This window comes from Vulpes vulpes, chromosome 3 (assembly GCF_048418805.1).
Source record: "Vulpes vulpes isolate BD-2025 chromosome 3, VulVul3, whole genome shotgun sequence".
NCBI classification, from domain to species: Eukaryota; Metazoa; Chordata; class Mammalia; order Carnivora; family Canidae; genus Vulpes; species Vulpes vulpes.
This window is the reverse complement of record NC_132782.1, coordinates 116647913-116671573: the sequence shown is the minus strand read 5'-3', so window position 1 is coordinate 116671573 and position 23661 is coordinate 116647913. Positions and strand designations below refer to the sequence as shown.

Sequence of the window (23661 nt, the reverse complement as noted above, 5' to 3'; positions counted from 1 at the left end):
CAGTTTGCTCTGCCAGGCTCCAAAGCACTCGAGGGAAGGTGGTCGGGGTTGGGAGAGGCGAGCAGAGGAACCCCTCAGCCAGATGGTAAGGTCCACGAAGGCAAGGGCAAGGTCTGTCTCATTCACTCGTCTATACCCACTACACACAAGCTCAGTAAAAATTGTTGAATGAATGAGGAGCCTCCCGACTTGTGGTCTCCCCAGGAAGCACCTTGCCCGCTTGGCTGCAGGGGTGAATGGACCCTAATCCACCGCTCCTCTTTGGTTCTAATGCAGGATACAGCAGCCCTGGGGAAGGAGGGAGAGGAAGGAGGAAAGGGACTAGTGAACTCTGCTCTCAGCTCTCAGAGGGGACTGTGGGAGAGAGGGTTTCCATTATTTCTAAAAGACATGTAATGGCTGTGAGTACTTGCGGAACTTTCCTGTGTTTATTATTTTTTATTATCCCTTCCCTGGTTCCCTGTAGTCATTAGAGGGCTTTAGGCATTTTAAACTATCATTTACTGAATGCTATGTTCTTACAGCTTTATAGACATTAACCCACTAGGTGATCACAACAGGTCGGCTCTCTTTTTACCCCCATTTCTCAGAAACCAAGGCTCAGTGTAGTTAATTACATGTCCAGATGCACAGCTAGTGGGAGGCTCGGCTCAGACTCACCCCCAGTGTGCTTCCAAAGCTGGTATTCACAAACCCTTCAAACAGCAAGAGTCTAGGAACTTGTGCCTGATGGCTGCAGGGGTGAGGAGACGGCGGTCCATCCCTCTGAGTTTGGAGGCAGAGAGAAACCCCAAGAGGGAGAGTGGCAGGGGGGTAGCTAAGGGCCTGGCACCTTAGGGAAGGCAGAAAAAGGTCCTCGGGAGTTGGCTTAGATAGGAAACAGGTTCTCAGTACCTAAGTCCCGGGTGGGGTATATTTCTGGTCTACCGGCGGAGCATCCCTGGTTGCTACTCCCAGCCCCATCCCTTAGTCTACTCTCCACCGTTGTGCAGTCCACTGCCCCACCGTCTCCTGGCTGTCCGTCCCCTGCTGTTAGGGCTGCCAGATTTAGCAAATAAAACACAGGATGACTGGGGTGCTTGGGTGGTTTCAGCTCAGGTCACAATCCCAGAGTTATGGGATCAATCTCCCACGTTGGGCTCTGCACTCAGCACAGAGTCTGCCCAAGATTCTTTCCCTCTGCCTCTCTCTTTCTCTTTCAAAAAATAAATAAAATCTTTAAAAAAATATACAGGATGGTCAGTTAACTTTGAATTTCAGAAAAACAATGGCTTTTCAGTATAAATATATATTCCATGTTCCATGGAATATTTCAGATATATTTACACTAAGAAATTATTTGTAAGGCTCCTGGCTGGCTTGGTTGGCAGAGCATGCAACTCTTAATCTTGGGGTCGTGAGTTCAAACCCCACGCTGAGGCTCACTTTAAAAAATTAAGAGATTATTCACTGTTTATCTGAAATTCAAATTTAACTGGTGGCCCTGTATTTTATGTGACAATTCTATCCATCATCTCCTGGTTCCCTGAGCTACCACCGTCTGCTCCGCTGCCCTGTCATCCCCAGTGTGGTGGCTCCTAGCCCCACTCAGACCCCTGAGTTCCTGTGTCACATTCCCTGCTCAGCTAGGCTGCTTCTGGAGTCCTCCTGGAAGCAAACCGCTGCAAGTCCTGAGGACAGGTCCCGAGCATCCTTGCCCAAGTCACTCAGATCCTTCCCAGGGGCATTAGGCTCAGGTGGCAGACTCAGGCTTCCTGTGGGGGGTGACGAGGGGGCTTCTGGTCCGCAAAGTAATGAAGGTAATGAGACATGAAATGTTGCCTTGTGGTCTAGAAAACTTCATCACTTCCCTGGCTCTGGGCCCAAGCACTCATTTTAAGGTGTTTGGGGGCAGGGGGATTGAGAGGACGGCAGTTTGTTGTTGGTCTCTTCCCCCCAGACTTGCCAACTGCAGATGGGATAGGTTAATGAGCCGTGGAAGCAGATTTCACCCAGGAAATGATGCGGGGCCGCCCCTTGGGGTCCAGCCCCAAAGACTGTAAAGCTCGGAGCTGGAGGCTGCAGTGGGTGGGACCTGGAAGCTCATTGCCTTTTGGGGGGCTCCCTCTCCTCCCTCCAAACATAACCATAGAGATGGGGAAGGACTCAGCCTTCTTTTGGGTAGGAACCCCAACAACTGAGGAATACGAGAAGGGAGCTGGGAGGAGGGATGAGGGCAGCAGTACTTTCCGTTTCTCCTCCACCCCAATATGTACAGGAGCCCCACTGTGCATACGCGTGACCGTGGCACAGAGGCCAACAGGTTGGTTCTCACGCCTCTTCTCTGCTCGTGTTGACCCACTGGCTTCCCTGTCTGGGTCTCAGTGTGCTCATCCATAGAATTTAGGAGAAGGACTAGGTTCTCCTCTTGCCTATAAAAACCCAGGAGTTTGGGATCTCCACCCTGCTATAAACTCCCTGGGGGAAGGAACTGGATTCAACCCCTGGGTGACTGCCCAGCACCCAGCACCCAGACGGCCTCAGGGAGGATCAGCAAGGCCAGGGGCTTCGGCGGCTGCTGTCCCTACACCTGGAGACCGCCCCCAAATCAGAGGTCTTCCCCAAGGGGTGGGCTGGGACCCGCCCACGCTGCTCCAGCAGAGTTTGCAGGAGGAACCTGCTTCTGAAGCCGAGATCTTTTTTTTTTTTTTAGATTTATTTATTTATTTATTTATTTATTTATTTATTTATTTATTTATTTATTCTTAGAGACACACACAGAGAGGCAAAGACACAGGCGAGGGAGAAGCAAGCTCCGTGCAGGAAGCCTGATGTGGGACTCTATCCCGGGTCTCCAGGATTACGCCCTGGGCTGCAGGCGGCGCTAAACCGCTGCACCACTGGGGCTGCCCTGAAGCCGGGATCTTAGATTCCCAAGCAAGCCACCCGCAGGCAGGGACCCTGTACTGTGGCGCCTCAGGACCAAGCCTAGTAGCGGGCGAGGAGGACACATCTGGCAGGTGGAACCGGGTCCCACCCCCAGTGGTTCACATACCCAGAACCATTGTGAATGTCTTTCGACTTAGTTTAATTAAGCCATCTGCCCACATTAAATGGTAAATTATCTCAATCACTCCCAGAGTCCCAGAGGGGAGAAAGAGATAAAAGGGAACTGTCGTCCCTTGAGTGGAATGGGAGGCCGCCTGTGTGGCTTCTCTCTGGTGAGAAACAGCCTCCAGGATTTACTAATCCTCCTGTGTCCCCCAGACGCTGACATCACCTGTTGCCTCATGCGTCCTGCTCTTTTAAGGGGGACGAGCAGGGCTCACACAAGTCTGACCAGGGGCGGGAAGAAAAGAGTGAAACTTCCCTTTTCTCCCCCTCTACCTTGGGGCGCTCAAGTGCCTGTGACACTTTCGTCCAATCAGCCTGTGTTATTTTGCACTGCCCCCCTCAGCTCCTGACCCTACTGGGGGAGCCCAGTGCTTCCATAGGTGGAGGCGCCTGGCAGGGCATCGTGAAGTGACCTGTGATCTTCACCTGACTCTTCAGCTGTTTGACTGGAGGCTGAATGTTGAGGGACTTCATTACAGACAGGATGCATGTTGGGGGAAGGGGGGTGTCTCCCCCTGGTGTCTCCCAGGGTAGAGGCACCTTCTCAGCGTTGCTGGGGACCAGGGGATAGCCCTTGCTCTGTTTTGCAGTTCCAGATGTTAGAGCTATAAGCACATTCATCATTATTTGGGCTCAATGTCATAAGTGTCATAAGACACTGATGAACCTGAAACCAGGATAAAACTGAGACAGGGCTCAAGACTGACTCACAATCATTAAACTCCTAAGAGACTGAGGAACCCAAGGCAAATGTAAACCGACCGGGGTGACAGTTCCTACCAGGTATGCCCTTTCTGGTATCAAGCTAACCTCGAAAACTAATAATCAGAAGCGTGCTCAGTGAGCACAGAGCAAACGGACACTTTCACAAGTCTTTAGAAATCATAATGAACTGTGCCTGGCCCAGGCAGTGTCTCTCTCTCCAAAGCCAGGATGTCTCCTTCAGGTGGAACCGGAGACGCGCTGACTGGCTCTTTCATTTAAAGACACTCTTTCTGGGCTCCAGGCAGACCACAGAGTTCAGTGACCATACCTTTTCTTAGGTCAGTTCAAGAACTATTGATTGTGCTGCAAGTCTCTTTACTACTTTTTGGTCTTAGACACCTTTTTTGAACTTGGGTATTTCCCGATCTCTTCATTACACATTTACAAAGCATCATTTAGAGTGGTTCTTTTTATAAATGGCTAATTGTATCCATTTTTGTTAATTTTTAGCTGTTTTACTCTCTTGAAAATGACTTAAGCTCCAGGTTCTGGGAATATCTTTCTGTGGCTCTCTAGCTACATAGGATCCTTATGATAAGTCAGGCCACCTGACCTCAGACAAGATTTTATGCTGTTTCAGTGTACATCCGGGTCTCCGTTTGAGGCTTAGTTCAGACACTTGCTACGTGTTACCTTGGGCAAGTCACTAGGCCTCCATGAGCTGTAGTTTCCTCCGGACAAAACATTCATGATGACCTTATAGGGTGTGAGGACCAAGGGAGATGGTAAAGACTTGTGTCTCAATCATGTGTCAGAGTAGACTGTGTCCTTATGATTCTGACACCAATTCCTGATGTGGAGAACAAACGCAAAAGAAATATAGAAAGAAAAAAAAAACTTCCTTACAACTTATAGCCCATTTACAAGTACTTGAGACAGGCAGAGTGACTTTCCTCCAGGGACTCAACTGCCTCAATGTTAATACTTTGCCAGAAGCAAAAGGCAACCTTAGCTTGACATTAGCCTGACCTCCAGGAGGTCATGTAAGTCTCCTCTAAAATAAAAATTCCTTTGGAAGCTTCATCTGTACCCCGCCTCCTCCAAGTGTATGGCTCACTGATATACATCTGAAGGGTCTCATGACTAAGGGTTTACTAGACAGTAGTACATGACCCTTCAAGATCCTGGAAAACTTGCTTCCAATTCCTTCGAGACTTACATTGTCCCTCCCAGCTTGAAAGTATAAATCAGTCACTCCTCACAAACCCAGCGCAGCTCTTTCTGCCCACAGGTCCTGTCCCTGCGCTTTAATTAAAACCATCTTTTTGTACCAAAGACGCCTCAAGAATTCTTTCTTGACTGTTTGCTCCAGACTCCAACAATTCACATCAGTACTGACGTGTGGGGGTTTTCCCACACCACCAAGCAATTCTCTAACATCAGCCGGCTGTCCTACAGTTCAGCTCCATTCTGACACTATTTACCTGGAGATCCCACAGGTTAAGGGCTCTGGTCGCCCCTCCCTCCTTCAGACACAGATCAGGAGTCTAGGTTGTCACCTGGGCTTCTGGCAGACTGGCTCCAGATCTGGAGGTTCCCGGGACTCCCTCCTTGGGTTCAGTTAATTTGCTAGAGTAGCTCACAGAACTTGGATAAACATTTCACTTACGAGATTACTGGTTTATTACTAAGTGATATAACTCCGGGACAGCCAGATGGAAGAGATGCGCAGGGCAAGGCATGAGGAAAGAGTGCAGAGCTTCAACGTCCTCTCCCAGGAGTGTCACTCTCCCGGAATGTCCATGTGTTCACCAACCCAGAAGCTCTCTGAACCCTGTCCTTCGGGTTTTTATGGAGGATTCATTACATAGTCATGATTGATTGAATCATTGGCCATTGCTGATTAAAACTCCAGCCCCTCTCTCCTCCCCAGAAGTGGAGGGGAGTGGGGATGTGGGGGTGGGACTGAAAGTTCCAACCCCCGAGTCACAAGGTTGATTCCACTGGCAAACAGCCCTCGTGCCTCAGCGAAGGCCAAAAGTCATTCATTAACATAACAAAAGACACCTTTCTCCTTCAGGTCACAAGAAAGGTTTTTAGTAGCTCTGTGTCAGGAACTGAGGAACACCAAATATATATTTCTCATCACAAATCACAGTGTCAGGGGCGCCTAGCTGGCTCAATCGGTGGAGCATGAGATTCGATCTTGGGGCCGTGAGTTTGAGCCCCACCTCGGATGTAGAGAGTACTAAAAATAAATAAACTTTAAAAAATGAAAATAAAATAAATCACAATATTACAGTCCTCCTTACAATGACTGAAGGGAGGCTTAAAGGAATACCTTCCCAAACAGGAACAGTCTTGTGGATGTGCTAACTTTATTTATTCAAAAAGCATTTGTCAAGCACCTATGTGACAACCACGGTACTCCCCTTGATAGTATATTCTTCTTTTTTAAAAAGATTTTTATTTATTTATTTGTTCATGAGAAACACACAGAGAGAGAGGCAGAGACGCAGGCAGAGGGGGAAGCAGGCTCCCCATGGGGAGCCTGATGCGGGACTCTATCCCAGGACCCCGGGATCACGACCTGAGCCAAAGGCAGGCCCTCAACCACTGAGCCACCCAGGTGCCCCTAGAAGCAATATTCTTAAATGCTGAAATAACTACTTCACTATATGCTAGTACTTTAATAACGAATGTTAGGAATTTATTGTGTGTCAGACAGAGTACCAATTGCAAGCGTCATCTTATTTAATCCACCCAACAGTCCAGTGAGGTATCTGTTATCATACTTGGCAGCTTAGTACACTGAAGCTTAGGGAAACTGATCACATTCCTTAAGGTCATGCAGCTTGTCTGTGGTGTACTGGGACCCAGATCTGATGGCTGCAAAGATCATGCATGCTCTTAGCCAAGGCTCCAGAGAGAAGTATAGACAGCCAATATGGCAATCAAGATTGGTACAGATTAGGCCCCCTTGCACTGTGTATGTGTGTGATTCTCTTGAGTGGGTATTCAGTCTCATGTATTGTGTTCAAATATGATTGTGGGTTTAGGCTACAGCATCCAGGTGGCTGGGTTCAGTGAGGATTTCCCACAATAGAGTGAAGAGTCCTAAGAGAGCCTGTAATGGGGCGCCTGGATGGCTCAGTGGTGGAGCATTTACCTTTGGCTCAGGGCATGATCCCGGGGTCCTGGGATCGAGTCCTGCATTGGGCTCCCTGAAGGGAGCCTGCTTCTCCCTCTGCCTGTGTCTCTGTCTCTGTGTCTTTCATGAATAGATAAATAAAATCTTTTTAAAAAAGAACCTGTAATGGGGACAGAGCGCATTGTCAGCCCAGAGCTCAGGAGGCAGCCGAAGGCTGAGGCCAAGAGGGAGTTCCCTCCTGCTAGGGGTGGTCTCCTGGGAGGTAGAAGATGGCATCCCACATTTTGAAGTCGCCAGGAACCAGGAAGGGGGCAGGGAACTGGGCATCTCCCTTTAGAAAAATCCCAGACTGCCAAAATGAGCATGGAAGTGAGCCGGGGCTCACCATGTCAAACTCAGAGATTCATACCCTTCTCAGGAATACTCTGGTAGAAACTGCTGCTTGTCCTCTGGGATTTCACTTCCCGAGGGTCAGCCTGAGTGAAAGCACAAGACTTGTCATTGAATCCCATCCCCGAGTGGGCAGGATGTCTTGAAGTCATGTTCCACGGTCCAGTTTTACTGTCTGCCATTTATTTTATATTTGTTTTCCCATTAATTGAGCCTTATCTAACTGGCCCAGCCTGGTTTCTGACAGGCAAAGCAAAAGGTCTCGTGTTCAGGCTCGAACTAGAGCATTAAAGGGATTGCAATTTCCCTGAAGCTTTGCCAAGCAGAGTGTCCTCTGCATTCTCTTTGAGAGATTCGCAGCTGGGACAGCCTTGTCACCATAGGACTACCAAGAAGCAATCTTGCAATTGCTCTGAGGCCCTGACATCTCCCTCCACCCCCAACAAGACCAATTGATGCCCCTGCTCTCAGATGCCCATAATGGCACTGGTTGTAACCATTACCTAGCACCACAGAGTTCGGAGTGCATATCCTCCAGCAGCCCACTATCATGAACGATTGTGAAGAGTGCAGAGCCTCAAGCCCCCCCTAAACCAACAGAATCAGAATCTGTGTTCTAACAAGATCCTTGGGTGATTCCTACACACTGGGAAGTTTGAAAAGCAAGGATGTAGGCCAGAGGCTCTTAACTTGGGCCCATGAATTTAAACTAGGAATAAAATATTTTAGGGGCACCTGGCTGGCTCAGCCAGTGAGTGGAGCATGAGACTCTTGATCTCGGGGTTGTGAGTTCAAGCCCCACATTGGGTGTAGAGATGACTTAAAACTAAAATCTTTGGGATCCCTGGGTGGCGCAGTGGTTTAGCGCCTGCCTTTGGCCCAGGGCGTGATCCTGGAGCCCCGGGATTGAATCCCACGTCGGGCTCCCGGTGCATGGAGCCTGCTTCTCCCTCTGCCTGTGTCTCTGCCTCTCTCTCTCTCTGTGACTATCATAAATAAATAAAAATAAAAATAAACTAAAATCTTTAAGAAAAAACAAGGGAAAAAATATTTTATCACGATTTTCACTAACCGCTAACCAAAATTTAGCATATACTTCAACCATGGATGTAGACAACAAGTCACAGAAGTTTTAGCAATACCTGTTTGTCACTTTGTCACCAACAGAAATCATGGGCATTTTCATAACACATTACAGTTGTTTTTTAGATATCTTCTTAAAATAGCATGTAGTTCAGCATGACTTCAAAATTACAGTAGTTATTAGTTCTGAGGCTAGATCATGCTCTTTAATATAATAATAGTGAAGCATATATGTTATTATATCACAAAATCTTAAAATATCTTTGGCAACTCCTTCAAAGGAATTCATTTCCTTTATAATTCCGTGTATTTCATTTTAAACATTAGAAACTTTAAATAAATATATTTTTTAAAAAGAATATTTATTCATGAAGACACAGACTGAGAGAGAGAAGCAGAGACACAGGCAGAGGGAGAAGCAGGCTCTTCGCAGGAGCCGGATGCAGGACTCGATCCTGGATCCCAGGATCATGACCTGAGCTGAAGGCAGCCACCCAACCGCTAAGCCACCCAGACGTCCCAGAAACTTTATTCTGAGGAGGATTCTTCCATCTCATCAAGCTGGCGTGATTGCAGGGAATCACAGGGCGCCCCAGGGGCTGTTTGGAGAATTTCAGAGACACAGGTGAGGTGACGGTGACCCATTCTGGAAGGCCCCAGAAATCACATGTTCCCGCAGATGGGTGGCCTTCAGAGTAGCCCTGGCTGGCATTTAGTCATCCGCCCTGATGGCATCTTTATTCTCTCTTCATAAAAAAGTCGGTTTGGTGGGGCCCGCACTAAGAAATAAAACCAAAATTCCAAGAGGGGAGATTCCTCTTGTCAGTCCAGCCACAAAATTAGGGACCCAGGTGTCAGAAAAATTATTCAAGGCTTTGAAACATCCCTGTGGTTGTTGCTTTTATCACCTATCCCCTCCACCACCCCTTCCCACCATCAGTCCCCCTGCCTACCCCCATCTCCCTGCCACAAATCCTTAAAAGGAGGCACTGGGAAGGCTGTCTCTCTTTGGAGCCAGTAGGGTGGGGGGAAGAGTCTCGGGGCATGAGAGTGGGTGGTGGCAGCTTTAGAAAGGAGGTTCCTTTGAGGGCACCTGGGTGGCATAGTCAGTTAAGCCTCTGACTCTTGGTTTCGGCTCAGGTCGTGGTCTCAGGCTTGTGAGATGAAGCCCTGCATCGAGGGGTCCCCCACCCCCACCCCACCTCAGGGCAGAGTCTGCTTGACATTCTCTCCCTCTGGCTCTCCTCCTGCTCATGTGCTCACTCATGCAGGCTTGCTCTCTCAAATCAATCAATCAATCAATCTTTTGTTAAAAAGGCAGTTTCTTTGGGGGAGGGTCAACGGACCTGAGTGAATGGTGGGGGGCGTCTGGGGAGACACAACTCTGAGGTAGAAGAGTAGGTCTTCAAGCTGGGAACTTGACAAACCGTCTAACATGTTGGACTGTGCAAAGCTGCCTTAAGGCCGCCTCCTGTGGTTGTGCAAAAAGAGCAAAACTGCAGTCTGCCTCTGCCCATGAAAAACATGGGGAGAACTGTAAGCCAAAATACTTTGCCCCTCTTGAGCTTCAGGGTTTGTTTTTTTTTTAATCTACATGGTGGGAATAAGAACACCTGAGAAGCCTTCCTCACAGGTCTGTGTGGGGGTCAGAGTGCAAGAGGGTAGGAGAGATGAAGGGCCTTGTTCTGCAAGTGAAAGCTACTGTTCCCTGGGAATACATTTATCTCCTGCGTTAGTTCCCTCAGGCTGTTGTAATAAGATGCCCAAACCTGAATGACTTCAACAACAGAAATGTATTGTCTCCCTGTTCTGGAAGGCCGAGGAGGGGGCCTGAGCAGGGCCAGTTCCTCCTGAGGGCTGTGAGGAAGAAGTCCAGGCCTCTCCTCTGGCTTCTGATGCTCTGCTGGCGTGCTCTGGTGCTCCATGGTGTGTGGGAGCATCACCCCGGTGTCTGCCTTCACTTACAAGGCGTACTTCTTGTGTGTGGGTCTGTGTCCAAGATTCTCCTTTTTGTAAAAGCCTCGGAAGCCTGTCCTACTCCAGTATGATCACATAATCACTGTGCCATGACCCCATTTCCAAATGAGGTCATATTCTGAGGTACTGGGGGTTAGGACGTCAACACGTGAATTTTGGGGGGACTCAATTGAACCCCGAACACCTCCATGAACTCACTGGACACTCTTCAGTAGGGGTAGCCCAGGAGAGCACAGTGAGGTCAGGCGCAGGGGGGAGTCAGGTGGGGGCCTCCAACTCTTCGGGCAGGTTCCACTTTCGGCTGAATGGAGTCTTACACCACCCCTTTTCTTAAACACTTAAATATTTATTAGATGTCTACATATTCCACACACAGAGGATATAAAAGCGAAAACAATATTGTCTTTGACTTCAGGCAAAACGAGAGACAGACATGTGAACAAATCATCATGAGGCAGTATGATTCATGCAATAGGAGTTATGTGCCCCCCCCCCAAAAAAAAACAGGGAGTCCAGGATTGCAAGGAAGGCTTCTACTAAATGGTAGCATTAGAACTGAATTTTTAAGGATGACAAGGAGATTTTTGGCAGATAAGAGGCAGAGGCATTTCAAAGTCAGAGGAAAGGAACCCTGGCATGGAAGCATCATGGCCTGGCTAGAGATATGGGCTGGGGGAGACAGAAGTCAAAGGGCTAGGTATGGAGGGGGCTGTCCACAACCTGTAGAATATGAATATGATCCAGAGAACTCTTTCTCCACTCTCAGCTCTGAGAACGCAGTGATCTCATTGCCTGAGGGAAATGAGACCAGAGGGTGCCCAGGGCTAGCCTAATGCTGGGCACATAGCAGGTGCTCGACCAGTGAATGAATGAATGAATGAATGAATGGCTTTTAGGCAGCAGAGTGGAGTGAGGGGAGATACTTAGAAGTGGGATGATTTTGGCAGCAGAAAAAAACAGGATAATTTACTATAGTCCAGGCAAGTGTTGTGAGGATTTGAACGAGCCTCCAAGAAGTAGAGGGAAACCTGTGGCCTTACATGGGCTGCAAGGAAGGTGGGAAGGGTGAAAATATGGGTACATCTGTGGGGTTGAAAGTTGAGAGAGCTCCTGCCCCCTGATCTCCATTATCTCCGTGTCAGCCTGGATCCTGAGAGAAGCGGGGAAGAAGCTATGAGAGGACATCTTTTGGCCGAGGAGCCTCGAGAGACCAGTGACAGTGGGAGGATGGGAGGGTCTAAGAGTGGGGCTCAGCTGCCCCCAGGTCAAGAGGGAGATGCTAACTGTACTCATGAGCCAAAATTGGGGATTTGGAAGGCAGGTGAGTGGAAGGAGAAAGGGGGTCTGTAGTGAGTTAAATGGTGTCCTCCCAAAATTGGAGCCCACCTAGAAGCTAAGAATGTGACCTTATTTGGAAAGAGTCTTTGCAGAAGTAATTCAGGTAAAAACTGAGAGGAGATCATACTGGATTAGCATGAGTCCTAAATCCAATGACTGGCATCATTCTAAGAGACACAAAAGGACACAGACATGCAGGGAAGAACGCCATGTGAAGGCAGAGGCAGAGACTGGAGTGTTGGTGCCAGAAGCTAAGAACACCCAGGGCCACCAGGAGCCACCAGGAGCCACCAGGAGCCACCAGGAGCTGGAACAGGAAGGAAGGATTCTCCCCTTGGGCCTTTAGAGCTAGTGCAGCTCTGCTGACACCTGGATTTAGGACTTCTGGCCTCCAGAAGCGTGCGGGAATAAATTTCCCAGCCTATGGTACTTTGTGATGGCAGCCCTGGGAAACTCCCACTGGCCAGACCACAGAGGCGGGGGAAGGTTAGGTCACATGGTAGGTCAAGGAGTAGAAACTGGGTCAGGAGAGGAGTGAGGTCAGGAGAGGCTGAGAGGTTCAGAGGGGATTAGGGCTGAACATGAGGAGGAAGAATGACAGGTTTAGGGAGAAGCTGAAAGGCTGGGATATTCGTAGCCAGAGACTGGCATGTTCGGAATGAGGGTTTCAGAGGCAGTTCCAGGTGATTACAGGTACAGTCAGATCTGTCTCGCTCTTAGAGGATGACAGCTCCCCGAAAAACAAATTCACCCTAAACACAAGGCCATTTACCCTCTCTCAAGTCTGCTGTTTAAATCCAAGGCCCAATGAGCAGCCTACGCAGGTCTTCCGAGGACTTACTGTTAGCTCTCTCCATCCCGTGGCATTGCAGACGCTGAGAGACTGTGGTTCTAGGGAAGGGGCCTGGGGTGGGGAGGGCCGGGCTGCTCAGTCCCAGCCCAGGAGCCGCTCTTTCCAGGCCTGGCCCAGCCTCGAAGAGCAGGGAGCCCGCGCTGGGCCTTTCAGACAGGTGTGCACTGCCGGGGACGTCTGGGACACTAGGTGCCAGAACTGAAACAGTGGTCAGGGTGGAGCTGGGTAGAGAATTTGAGGAAATTCATTTGATTTTTTTGATTTTGTATTTTTTTTCATTTGATTTTTTAAAAAAGATTTTATTTATTCATGAAAGACATAGAGAGAGGCAGAGACACAGGCAGAGGGAGAAGCAGGCTCCCTGCGGGGACCCTGATGCGGAACTTGATCCTAGGACCCCATCCCCAGACCCGGGATCACACCCTGAGCTGATGGCAGATGCTCAACCACTGAGCCACCCAGGTGTCCCAAGAATTTGAGGAAATTCAGAAGGAGAAAACCCCAAGCAGAATCTTAACGGCAATTAAGTGACCTCGCTAGTGCAAGCAGAGAAGCTCTGAGTGGCCTGGGCGGGCGGCGCTCCATTAGATTCAACATCCCAGCCCAGAGGGAACCGCAGGAGCAGCTGCCTCCCCTGCCCTCCCCGCCCTCCCTCCCCTGTGGCCTCGCCTGCGCCTGCGGGTGCCAGCGGCTTCTCCCCTGGCCTTAGCTCTGCCCCCGGGCACAAGCACGGGCCTCTCCCGCTCCTCTGCTGCTGGGCACTCGGGCTGCTCAGGGCACTCGGGGCTGCTGGGGGCGCTCGGGGCTGCTGGGGGCTCTCGGGCTGCTGGGGGCACTCGGGGCTGCTGGGGGCACTCTCCAGCTCCGCGAGGTGCCCTAACGTGTTACCCAAGACCGCATTTGCTTTTAGGGAGAGCTCAGAGGCCAGAGGCCCAGGGGGAGCTCCCCCACACTCAGGCCCTGCACAGTCATGCCCCTCCCCAGCCTTTCTCTTCGCCCCAGAGTGGCAAGGGCAGAACCCCCTGACCGGGCCTCCAGCTCCCGCCCCTCACCAGCTCCTTCTCCAGACCCCCAGGGGAGGATGGCAGCTTAGCACCCTTACTGCAGCGTGAGGGCCCTGACAGCCCAGGGGCTGGCTGGGCTTCACCAACGAAAGCATTTCTCCCCAGAAGACGGCTGGCCTCCCATAGCACCCCTCTCCTCTGCTCTTGGTATTTAGGGGGCAGCCAGCTCTCTGTGCCCTTCTCTACCTGAAGGCCAGTCTTCTTCCTTCCCCTGGGGCCTCTCCCCAATACCTGGGCAGGAGGGCTTGCCCCCGACTCCGTCCCCCGACTCCGTCCCCCGACTCCGTCCTGTGTGAAAAGCTGGAGGCTGGTGGGAGGTGAGGACCCGGGCGAGGGCTGGGGCTGGGGGGGGGGGGGGGGTGAAGATGCAGAATGTGTCAAAAAGCCGTGACAGTTTCCAGGGTGTGAGCTGTCTGGATGACATGGAAGGGGCGATTATTTTGAGTCACCACTGATGAAATATTTATCGAGCTGGGAAGGAAAACACTGCAGAGTAAAGCAGAGAATCATCAACCAATTTAAGATCTAGGAGTCCAAACCCTTACACCCACCCCTGATGGCCTTGCTGTGTGGGAGCAGAAGTCCTTTGCCTCCCCTGGGTGGCAGCTTACAGGTCTGGGTGTTGGAGGCCAGGAGGGAGCAAAGAGAATCTCTAGCTGAGTCCCATGTGTTACAGATGAGGACGTGGAGGCCCCCAGGTGCCTCAGCAGTTGAGCGTCTGCCTTGGCCCAGGAGGTGATCCTGGCGTCCTGGGATCGAGTCCCACGTTGGGCTCCCTGCGTGGAGCCTGCTTCTCTCTCTGCCTGTGTCTCTGCCTTTGCCTCTCTCTGTGTGTCTCTCGTGAATACATGAATATAATCTTAAAAAATAAATAATAAAGATGAGGAACTGGAGAGGCTGAGCTGCCCCAACCTGCAGCTCCAGACCTATGGAGGCAAAGACAGCACCAGGAGCCCGCCCCCAGCCCCTGACCACTATCCTGTCTATCCACCAACTGGTTTGGGCAAGCCCTGGACCTGTTCCACCAGCAAGAGGCCACTGAGCTTTCCCCCAAGTAAGCCCAAGGGAGGCAGCCTCCACTGGGTGCTAGGAGGCTTGGTCAGGCCCCCAGCAGGAAACCGGACACGCAGCTGGGATTGTAAAGGTGAAGTAAAAGGAGGGACCATTGCAGGGGTGAGACGAGAACTTGTACCATCTGCAGGGGTGGGATTAAGAGAATCAACGAGGAGCGGTGGTGAGGCAGCTGAAATGGAGCCCCGGCACGAGGCTATGGCCAACACTGGGCCTGAAGAGGTGCTGGGCGGAACAGTGCTCCCTGGACCATAGGAGTTGGAGCCCTGCCAGGGCCACCGAAGGGGCCACACCCAGAGAGTCAGGGCAGGGCGGGGAAGCGTTGAGCAGCTCAAATCCCCTGACCTTGCTCCCGGCTTCCGATCTCCAGCTGGGGCTTCCTTGAACAGGCCATCTAACTCAAACTGGAAGGCAAACCGCAGGGAGCCTCGAGGTACCATCTCTAGAAGCCAGTCTCCCAAAGCACGGAACAGTGGAAAATGCTTCTGGGGTTGGGAGCCGGGCAAAGTCACAGAGCCAGCAGGGAGAGTGCTGTGCCTGGTGCACCCAGGAGGAAAACCCCATCCTCAGGAGCCAGTAGTCAGTATGAATCCTGAGTTGATGGCTTCTAGCTCTGGGACCTTGGGTGAGTCACTTGACCTCTCTGAGCCTAGTTTTGTTCCTTTTTTTTTTTTTAAGATTTTAATTTATTATTTGTTTATTCATGAGAGACACAGAGAAAGGCAGAGACACAGGCAGAGGGAGGAGCAGACTCCACGTAGGGAGCCCAACATGGGACTCAGTCGTGGGTCTCCAGGATCCTGCCCTGGGTTGAAGGCAGGGCTAAACCACTGAGCCACCCAGGCTGCCCCCTGGTTTTCTTCTTAAGGCTAATTATTCCCCCTTAATGGAACGGTTGTCAGGATTAAATGAAGTACCTCGTGTGAAGCGCCACCCACATACTACATGTTTATCAAGGTCAGTTCCCCATCCCTTTAGAGTTCCCCTGTCCAAGCTCTAATGAATCTGAGGTGCTGGGGTAGAGTGGAATGGTGAAAAAACACAGGCTTAAGATCCGGACCCTGGCTGCACAGCTACCAGCTATGTGACCTTGTAAGTCACTTATCCTTTCTAACTTTGCTTTCTTTCTTTTTTTAAAAAATATTTATTTATTTGCCAAAAGAATAAAAAGAGACTAATAACAGTTGGAAGCAAAAATATATATATATATATATTTTAAAATATTAAAAAAATTTATTTAAGTAAGCTCTACACCCAGTGTAGAGGGGCTCGAACTCAGGATGTCAAGACCAAGAATTGCACATTCCTCCAACTGAGCCAGCCAGGTGCCCCATAACTTTGTCTCCTTAAGTGTAAAAAAAGGAATATCCAGCTCATAAGGTTGCTATGAGGATTAGAAATTATTTAAGTTAAGGTATGCAATGATGTATTGGGTTCATGGTAGGTGGGCCTTGGAGTCAGACTAATTCAAATCCCATATCCCTACTTGTTAACCATGTGACCTTGGAAATGTTTTCTGGATCTCTCTGAGCCTCAGTGTCCTCATCTATAAAATGGGAATAATAAAAGCACCTTTCTCTTAGGGTTGTGATAATGACATAAAGCAATGGGCACACAATATGCCAGGCAAAGAGCCCTCAAAAGTTTGCTATTATTGTTGATCATTACTGAGGTCAGTATTATAATGTTCTTTCTTCAGTCAAGCATCCGATCCTGCTACTCAGACCCCATGGTCTTTACTGGAGAGAGGCAAGCAGAGTCTGGGAGAAGGAGAGACAGCTAATCTAGAGGGGATGAGTCCAGGGCAGGAGGATGGCTCGGTGTGGCCAGCAAACTCCCTTGCCCGGCACAAGCACACAGACACGAAGTTCAATTGAGCACTCTGCCTGTGACTCTCCCTGGCCCTCCTCCACCATGCCACCCAGACAACAGAAAGGACTGTCCTGCTTTCTCATCCCTACCCGGGGTGGTCTGATGCCTTATTGTGACTCTGGCTGGTTTCAGTTGGATAAAAACAGAGGGAAAGGGTAACTATACAGTGTGCCTAGACCTGAAACTGTATCCCTCCAATAATAATTTGCTGAACACTTCCTATGTGCTAGGCACCATTGGAGACAACATAATTGGCTGTCATCAATTCCAACAATATTGTGAAGTTTGTAATATTGGAAGTGGAAGTCCAGAGGTTAGGGAACTTGGCCAGCATTACAGACAGTAATTGGCGGAGTCCACATTTGAAATCAGGTCTGACTGTTCCCAAAACCCAAGCTGGGGCAGCCACGCCAGGTAGCCTCCCGGAAGGATGGCCCATGTGTTGATCATCAGCAGAGGAGGTTGGGAAAAGAACAGGAAGACAGAGGTGAGGAAGAGCCCAGAACAGCTGTGAGGAAGTACCGTTTGCCATCTCTGGTCATTTCCCTGTAAGGGTTGGGTACTGAAGATCTCTGGGGCTCCTTCCTCTCTGGTGTCCTGTGAGCCAGACCCTAACTACCAGGCCCTAGAGAGGACAGAGAACAATCTGTCTCCCCAGGCTATATAAATCTGCCTTCTTTCCTTCGCCTCATCCTGGTCTCTTGGGGCCTTGATTACTTTTTCCTACCCTGAGCTGCAGAGAGTCTTGTAGCTAATGACTTCCTGTGCTAATCCTTTCCGAGATGTGTCCCAGAGGGCGCCTCGAGAGCAGTGGTGGGCTCTCAGACAGTTGAGGGTAGGAGCACTTTCTTACATCTTAATATCACAAGGTGCAGGTGCCTTTGAGCACTTAATCTGCCTGCCCATCAGCCAGGTCTGTGGCCTCAGGTGCTGGCTGCCTGGCTACCCAAAGGGCTGTGGGGAGGGGCAGCTGGACCCCTGTGGCCTCAGTCAGCCTCTCCAGAGCACAGGAGCTCTTTTGGGATCCCTGTAGCCAAGACAAGAGAAGCAGAGAAACTCAGGGGCACCCGGGTGGTAAAGGGGCCCGGCTAGCTGTGGGGTTGATGGGTGGGGTAAGCACACAGCACCAGGTGTCACTCAGAACTGGACCCCAGGGCTGTTTCTAATTCATTGATTTTTTTCTTTCTTCTTCTTTTTTTTTTAAGTCTATTTATTCAGAGAGAGAGAGAGAGAGAGAGGCAGAAGGAGAAGCAGGCTCCATGCAGGGAGCCTACCTGACGAGGGACTTGATCCCAGGTCTCCAGGATCACAACCCAGGCTGCAGGCAGCAGCAAAACCGCTGCGCCACCGGTGCTGCCCCTAATTCATTGATTTCTTCACTGATTCTGCAAACACTTCCAGAGAGCCTTACCCAGGTGTTAGCCCTGTGCGGACTGAATCAAACAGCATCCTGCCCTCAAATTGCTTAGGTCTAGTAGGAGCGATAAAACATGTACACGCTAAAACAAAACAAAACAAAAAACAAAGCACGAAAATTATCCAAACTTGTCTTGGGCACTTATGAGTTACAAGGGTTCAGAAAGAGAGACAGCTGGCAGGAGAGGGGGTGGTGCTTATATAGCACTTACCCCTGTGCCAGTCAATGTTCTAAGTGCTTTGCATATATTCATTAATCCCCACAAGCACCCTGTCATTTAAAAGACTGTGGAGAAGCTAACTTTCCCAAGGGCCCAAAGCTGGTAAGTGGATTTGACCAGGCTGGCAGGTGCCCTTAACCTCTAGGTATTCTGCTAGCTCCTGCCCTGCCCTGTCTTATCACCTGATTTTAAAAACACAATTATAAAAGTGAGCACTGATGTCATCACTGGTATTATGTTCAGTGTTAAAAATCAGGATATCTACAGCATGTTCGTGTGTGTCCTTGCTAGATTATAAGCTACAAAGAATCTCATTCAGCTACACTTATTGAGTGCCTGCCAAGTGCCAGACACTGTGGTAGCTGCTTTCGCATATTCTAGGTCAATTTACTTCTTGCAACAGCCTTGGGAAATAGTGGCAATTTCCTCCTCTTTCCAAAGGAGGAAAACAGAAGGAGAGAGGAAAGAGACTTGTCACACCAGTAACTTGTGGAGTAAATTGGCTTCTCTACACCCGACACAGGGCTTGAACTCACAATCCCAAGACCAAGCATCACACGCTCCACGGACTGAGCAGGCCAGGTGCCCCTAGAATTTTTTTTTAGAGCTAGCATCTCAACCCCTCACATTAAAGAGCATGGAACAGACGCTTTGGATTTGGCTCTGGGTTCAGGTTTTCTGTTTTGGGGGATTTTTTATTAAGGTACAATTGACACACACATTATATCAGTTTCACATATGCAACATGATTTGATATTAGCATATATTGCAAAATGGTCATCACGGTAAGTCTAAGTAACATCCGTCACCAGACATCGTTACAGATTGCTTTTTGTGATTAGACTGAGTTGAAATTTCCTGAGTGTCGCTGTAGGTATGTAAACTTGGGCAAACTTCACATCTCTAAATGTCAGTTTTCTCATCTAGAGTGGGGATTGTAATAAGCCACCCGCAAGGTTATTGCAAAGATCACGTTAAATAGCATACAGAAAGTGCCAAGAACCATGTATGGCACCCAGCTGGCTCCCAGTGAACGGTAGCTATTCATCATGAAAAGCCACGCAGCACGAGTGCCACCAGTATGCATCGCACTAATGGGTTTAGTGCTCTAGCCCACATTTTCATTTCATTCTGTCAGTAACCCCATCAGATTGAGGTTCTTATGTCAGAGACACGTATCCCACGAACTGTAGCTGGCAGAGCAGAATGTCGAATGCATGTCTCGGGGCTCTCCACCCAGTGCTCGCTCAGCCTTCTCTCATCTATACTATTGGGGACAGTGGCTGGGTTAGCCTCACCGTGCAGGGGAAGGTTGGGAGAGTCACACGGTGGGACAGATGCCCCCAGATGCTCTTTATAAACAAAAGGATCACAAAACACCGGTGATGACCACATGCCGCCTCCTCCGTGACGGCGAAGACCGGCTAGTGGTGCCTCTAAGGTGCATTTCCTGAGGTGTGTTCCTAGACACAGCAATCCCAGGAGGTGTTCAAGGGGAAAAAAAGGGTTTCTTGGCCAAATGTGTTTGGCTAAGGCCAGTCTAGCCTCACGGAAAGCCTTCTGTGTTGCTTTTAAGTACTGGCTTAGAAAATTCTTTTTTTTTTTTTAAGTAATTTATTTATCATAGACAGAGAGAGAGAGGCAGAGACACAGGAGGCGGGAGAAGCAGGCTCCATGCAGGGAGCCCGACATGGGACTCGATCCCCGGACTCCAGGACCGCCCCTGGGCCAAAGGCAGGGCTAAACCGCTGAGCCACCCAGGGATCCCTGGCTTAGAAAATTCTAAGATCTGCAACTTAGTTAGAAATTCTGTATCTGGAATCTGGCTGTGGGGTTCAGGGCTATGGTGATTTGAGTGAAGATTTATTGGGTAAGCTATTGATGACAGCCCACCTCCCCCTGGGGTTGGGAGGAGATAAGACCATGTCAGTGAGGAGACTCAGGCTCCCCCTCACCTAATAGCCCCCCATCTGGCGTTAGCTGTGTGAGCCTGTGATCCACAGGGCATCTTTGTGAGGTTGGCTTTGCTTGCTGTTCTTACCCTACTCTTCACCCTAACCAGTTACCTTCTACACTTTACCTGAGATAAGCAGATGTTCTCTACCATCCTGAGCACCTGTGTTAGGGTCCTGTGCATGCAGGCCCTGATCTATAGGTGTATTAGGCTTCTCATCTTTTCATTTTCTTGGAAAATAACAATGCAAATTAGCATATTAAAGGGACTAAGAAATGTGTTTTTGCTGAACTTGGGGCCTCTAATCCTAGAACACCTATTAATATCCTGCAGTCCACAGAACACACCTTGAAAAACGCTGCCCAAATCGAAAAGATCCCAAGTCCCATTGTGCTAATGGAAGAGGTCCCAAGTTACACAAACCCCTTATTGAGCCTCCACTTCTAAGTGATCAATAAGGAAGCATTAAAGCTTATCCTCTGCAATGTCCTAAGGGCAAAAGTGGAGAATGTGTGAGGTTACAAAACCATACTTAGGCCTGGAGCCTGCTCTCAAGGAATCCACCGCATGCCTGAGGGAGGCTTGAGAAGGCCATGTGTGGTTGTGCTAAAGACAGCCCCAGCATCACTGCAGGAGATCCACCTGGGGAGAGGCCAGGGGAAAGAAAAGGAGTGGCCAGTTGCTGACGGCCCAGGCACCAGTGTTCCTTCAGAGGAGAGGGAAAAGCAGCCCGGCTTGGAACCACAGAAAGCAATCCCAAGTGGAGGCTGAGAACCCGGCCAGGTGCACCATCAGGTGTGGAGGAGGAAACTTGGCAGGGCCCTGGCTGAGCGAGTGGCAGAGTGGTGGAAGAGCAGCCACCACCAAAGCCCTGCACAGAAGGAGCATCCATGAATAAGACGTCTTGGCTGCACCCAGGGACGGGGGAGGCTGTGGGAAGCCGGTCCCAAGAGAGCAGTCCAGAGATGGGGGAGAGCCTGCTGGCCCCAGCTCTGAAATCTGTGACTCTAGATGCATAAGGGGGCAGTGGGTAGGGAGATGTGGCTTACATTGGTTGTCCCTAGGACAAGCCTTTGTACTTCCCTGTAGACTGGAAAACAATACAGAAAACAACAACAGCAACCAAACTTAATCTGTGCTCAGCTTCATCCTGAGAGCTGAGCACTGGGAGTTAATCATCCAATAAATATTTATGGAGCATCTGCGCTGTGAAAGAGACTATGCCAGCCCACCTGGGTCTCCATCCTTCAGAGAGGAGGGGGCTGGGGGTAGAGGACATGCATGAGAAATGTCAGCTTTTAGTATAGACTGTGCAAGAGCCCTTGTTCAACTATATCAAGTGTAGGCCCTTGTTCATTGTCCCATCTCTTAGCTCTGGGCCACAGACCACAACCTGGCTTCAGGCTGGGAGAAAGCCTCACAGGCTGGTGGTCAGGGTGGGTTTCATTTTATTCAACCTGGTGATAAGAGTGAGTGCAAGTGGGTGCTGGTGCTATGCTAAGAGTTGGCGTGTGGATAAAACAAGAAAACCTCACAGGGGTACTTTGACAGAATCAGGAGAGAACACTGCCAGCTGTTTGGTGGTAGGGAGATAAGGTATATTTTTCAGAGGTGGTATGTGGAGCAGATCCAAAAGGTGATATACAGCGAGGGCATTCTGAGAGAAGAGAAATGAGTGGACTTCTAGATAGCTCACAGGAAACTGTGAGTAATCTTGGCTATGCCCAGAGGGACAGGCCTTCCACCAGGCCATCAGACCTCATGCACGAGCTGGGGGGATCAAGAAGGGGAGCCCCCTGGCCTCTTTAGTGTATGGGGCTGGAAGAGGAACAGGCTATGACCTACCTCCTAAGTCATGCTGAGGAGTCTGGCTTTTACTGGGGAGCCACTGAGGGCCCATTAGAAGAGGTTACACAGGGCAAGATGGCTTAGCCTTCTCCTGAGCTGAAACTATACTGTTCTAAGTAGGCCTGGGAGCCCTAGTGAGGTCAGAGGTAGGGGACTCAGGTAGGGCTGGAGCCAGGACTTGGCACATACAGAGTGGGCAGCCTTTGAGGCTGGGAGAAAAGCTTGGGCCCAAGGAAAAGTGGACCCCAGGGGTAAGGGCAGAAAGCAACCAGACCCCACCTGGACTCCCAATCAGCAGGCCCTAAAGCCACACTGTGCTCTACCTTTTCTCATAAACTCCCTCTCATCACCTTCCAATATTGTCTTCGGGCAATTGTATCCTGCACAGAGGATGAAAACCAGCTCTCCCCAGAGGTGAGGAGAGTAGAGACGAATGGGAGAAAGAACTATGTCAGGAGAGGAGGGCAGGGGCAGTCTTGAGCGTAGAGCCGATCCCAGGGGCTCGGGTGTTGCTCTGAGCACTGGCAAGGCAGCGCTGGGCCTGGGGGTCCCTCGGGGACAGAGAGAGACAGTCGTGTCTAATAATGATTTCTTTAATATTTTGAAATGAGAGGATGGCGGACACTGACAACAGTCTTCGAAGAAAAGCTGGTTCAGCTGGCTGAACCAGGAGAGGGGACGTGCTTGAAAGGCACAAAGTGCTGATGGCTCAAAATGAAGCTGGGGGCAGGGGAATGGTGGGCATCAAAGCATTTCCCTTTTAGACAGTCTGAGCATGGAGCAGGTGAGTGGCAGATGCAATTATACATCTCCTCCTCGAGCTGCGACACTGCCCCTAAGTATCTTCCAGAATACGCTGGCCAGGCCTCAATAGCTCAGACCCTCCTATACAGATGGAGGAATGGTGACCAAAGGCCGAAGCCTTGAAACCAAGGGTGGAGAACACAGGGTTCAAGCTCCTTCCGGAGCTCCAGAATTAGGACCATAAAGATTGGGCAATGCTTCCCAGCTGCTCAGTGCACGGACTCCTCACTCTTCCCCAGGCCTTGCCATGCAGGTCAGCCTCACAGACCCTCAGGGGTCAAAGCAAATGAGAATCTAAGAGGCCAAAATTCACCCACACCTCAGGGTGGAGCTAGACTTGCCAGCCACCCAGGCCTCACCTACGGGGCAAAGCTGGGTTGGCACTGAATGAGGAAAACCTGTAAAAGTTACTGACGGCCCACACCCTACTTCTAAGCTGCAACCATGCATGCAGTGTCACTAGGGTAGCTGCTAGCCACCGGTGGTTTTTTTTTTTTTTTAAGATTTTTTATTTATTTACTCATGAGAGACACACACACACGGGGGGGGGGGGGGGGGAGGCAGAGACACAGGCAGAGGCAGAAGCAGGCTCCATGCAGGGAGCCCGGTGCGGGACTCGATCCCAGGGTCTCCAGGATCGGGCCCTGGGCTGAAGGCAGCGCTAAACTGCTGAGCTACCGGGGCTGCCCCACCGGTGGCTATTTAAATCAAAATTGATTAAAATGAAGACAATTTAAAAATATATATTTTACTTATTTATTCATGAGAGACACAGAGAGAGAGAGACAGGCAGAGGGAGAAGCAGGCTCCATGCAGGGAGC

At 50.1% G+C, this 23661-nt stretch overlaps 1 long non-coding RNA gene across 2 annotated transcripts in view; it reads right to left on the bottom strand.

Annotated features, from left to right (window-relative positions):
* Window positions 1–23661, bottom strand: part of LOC112918286 (uncharacterized) — a 60138-nt gene that overhangs the window by 7917 nt on the left and 28560 nt on the right. The gene's annotated exons all lie outside the window — the stretch shown is intronic.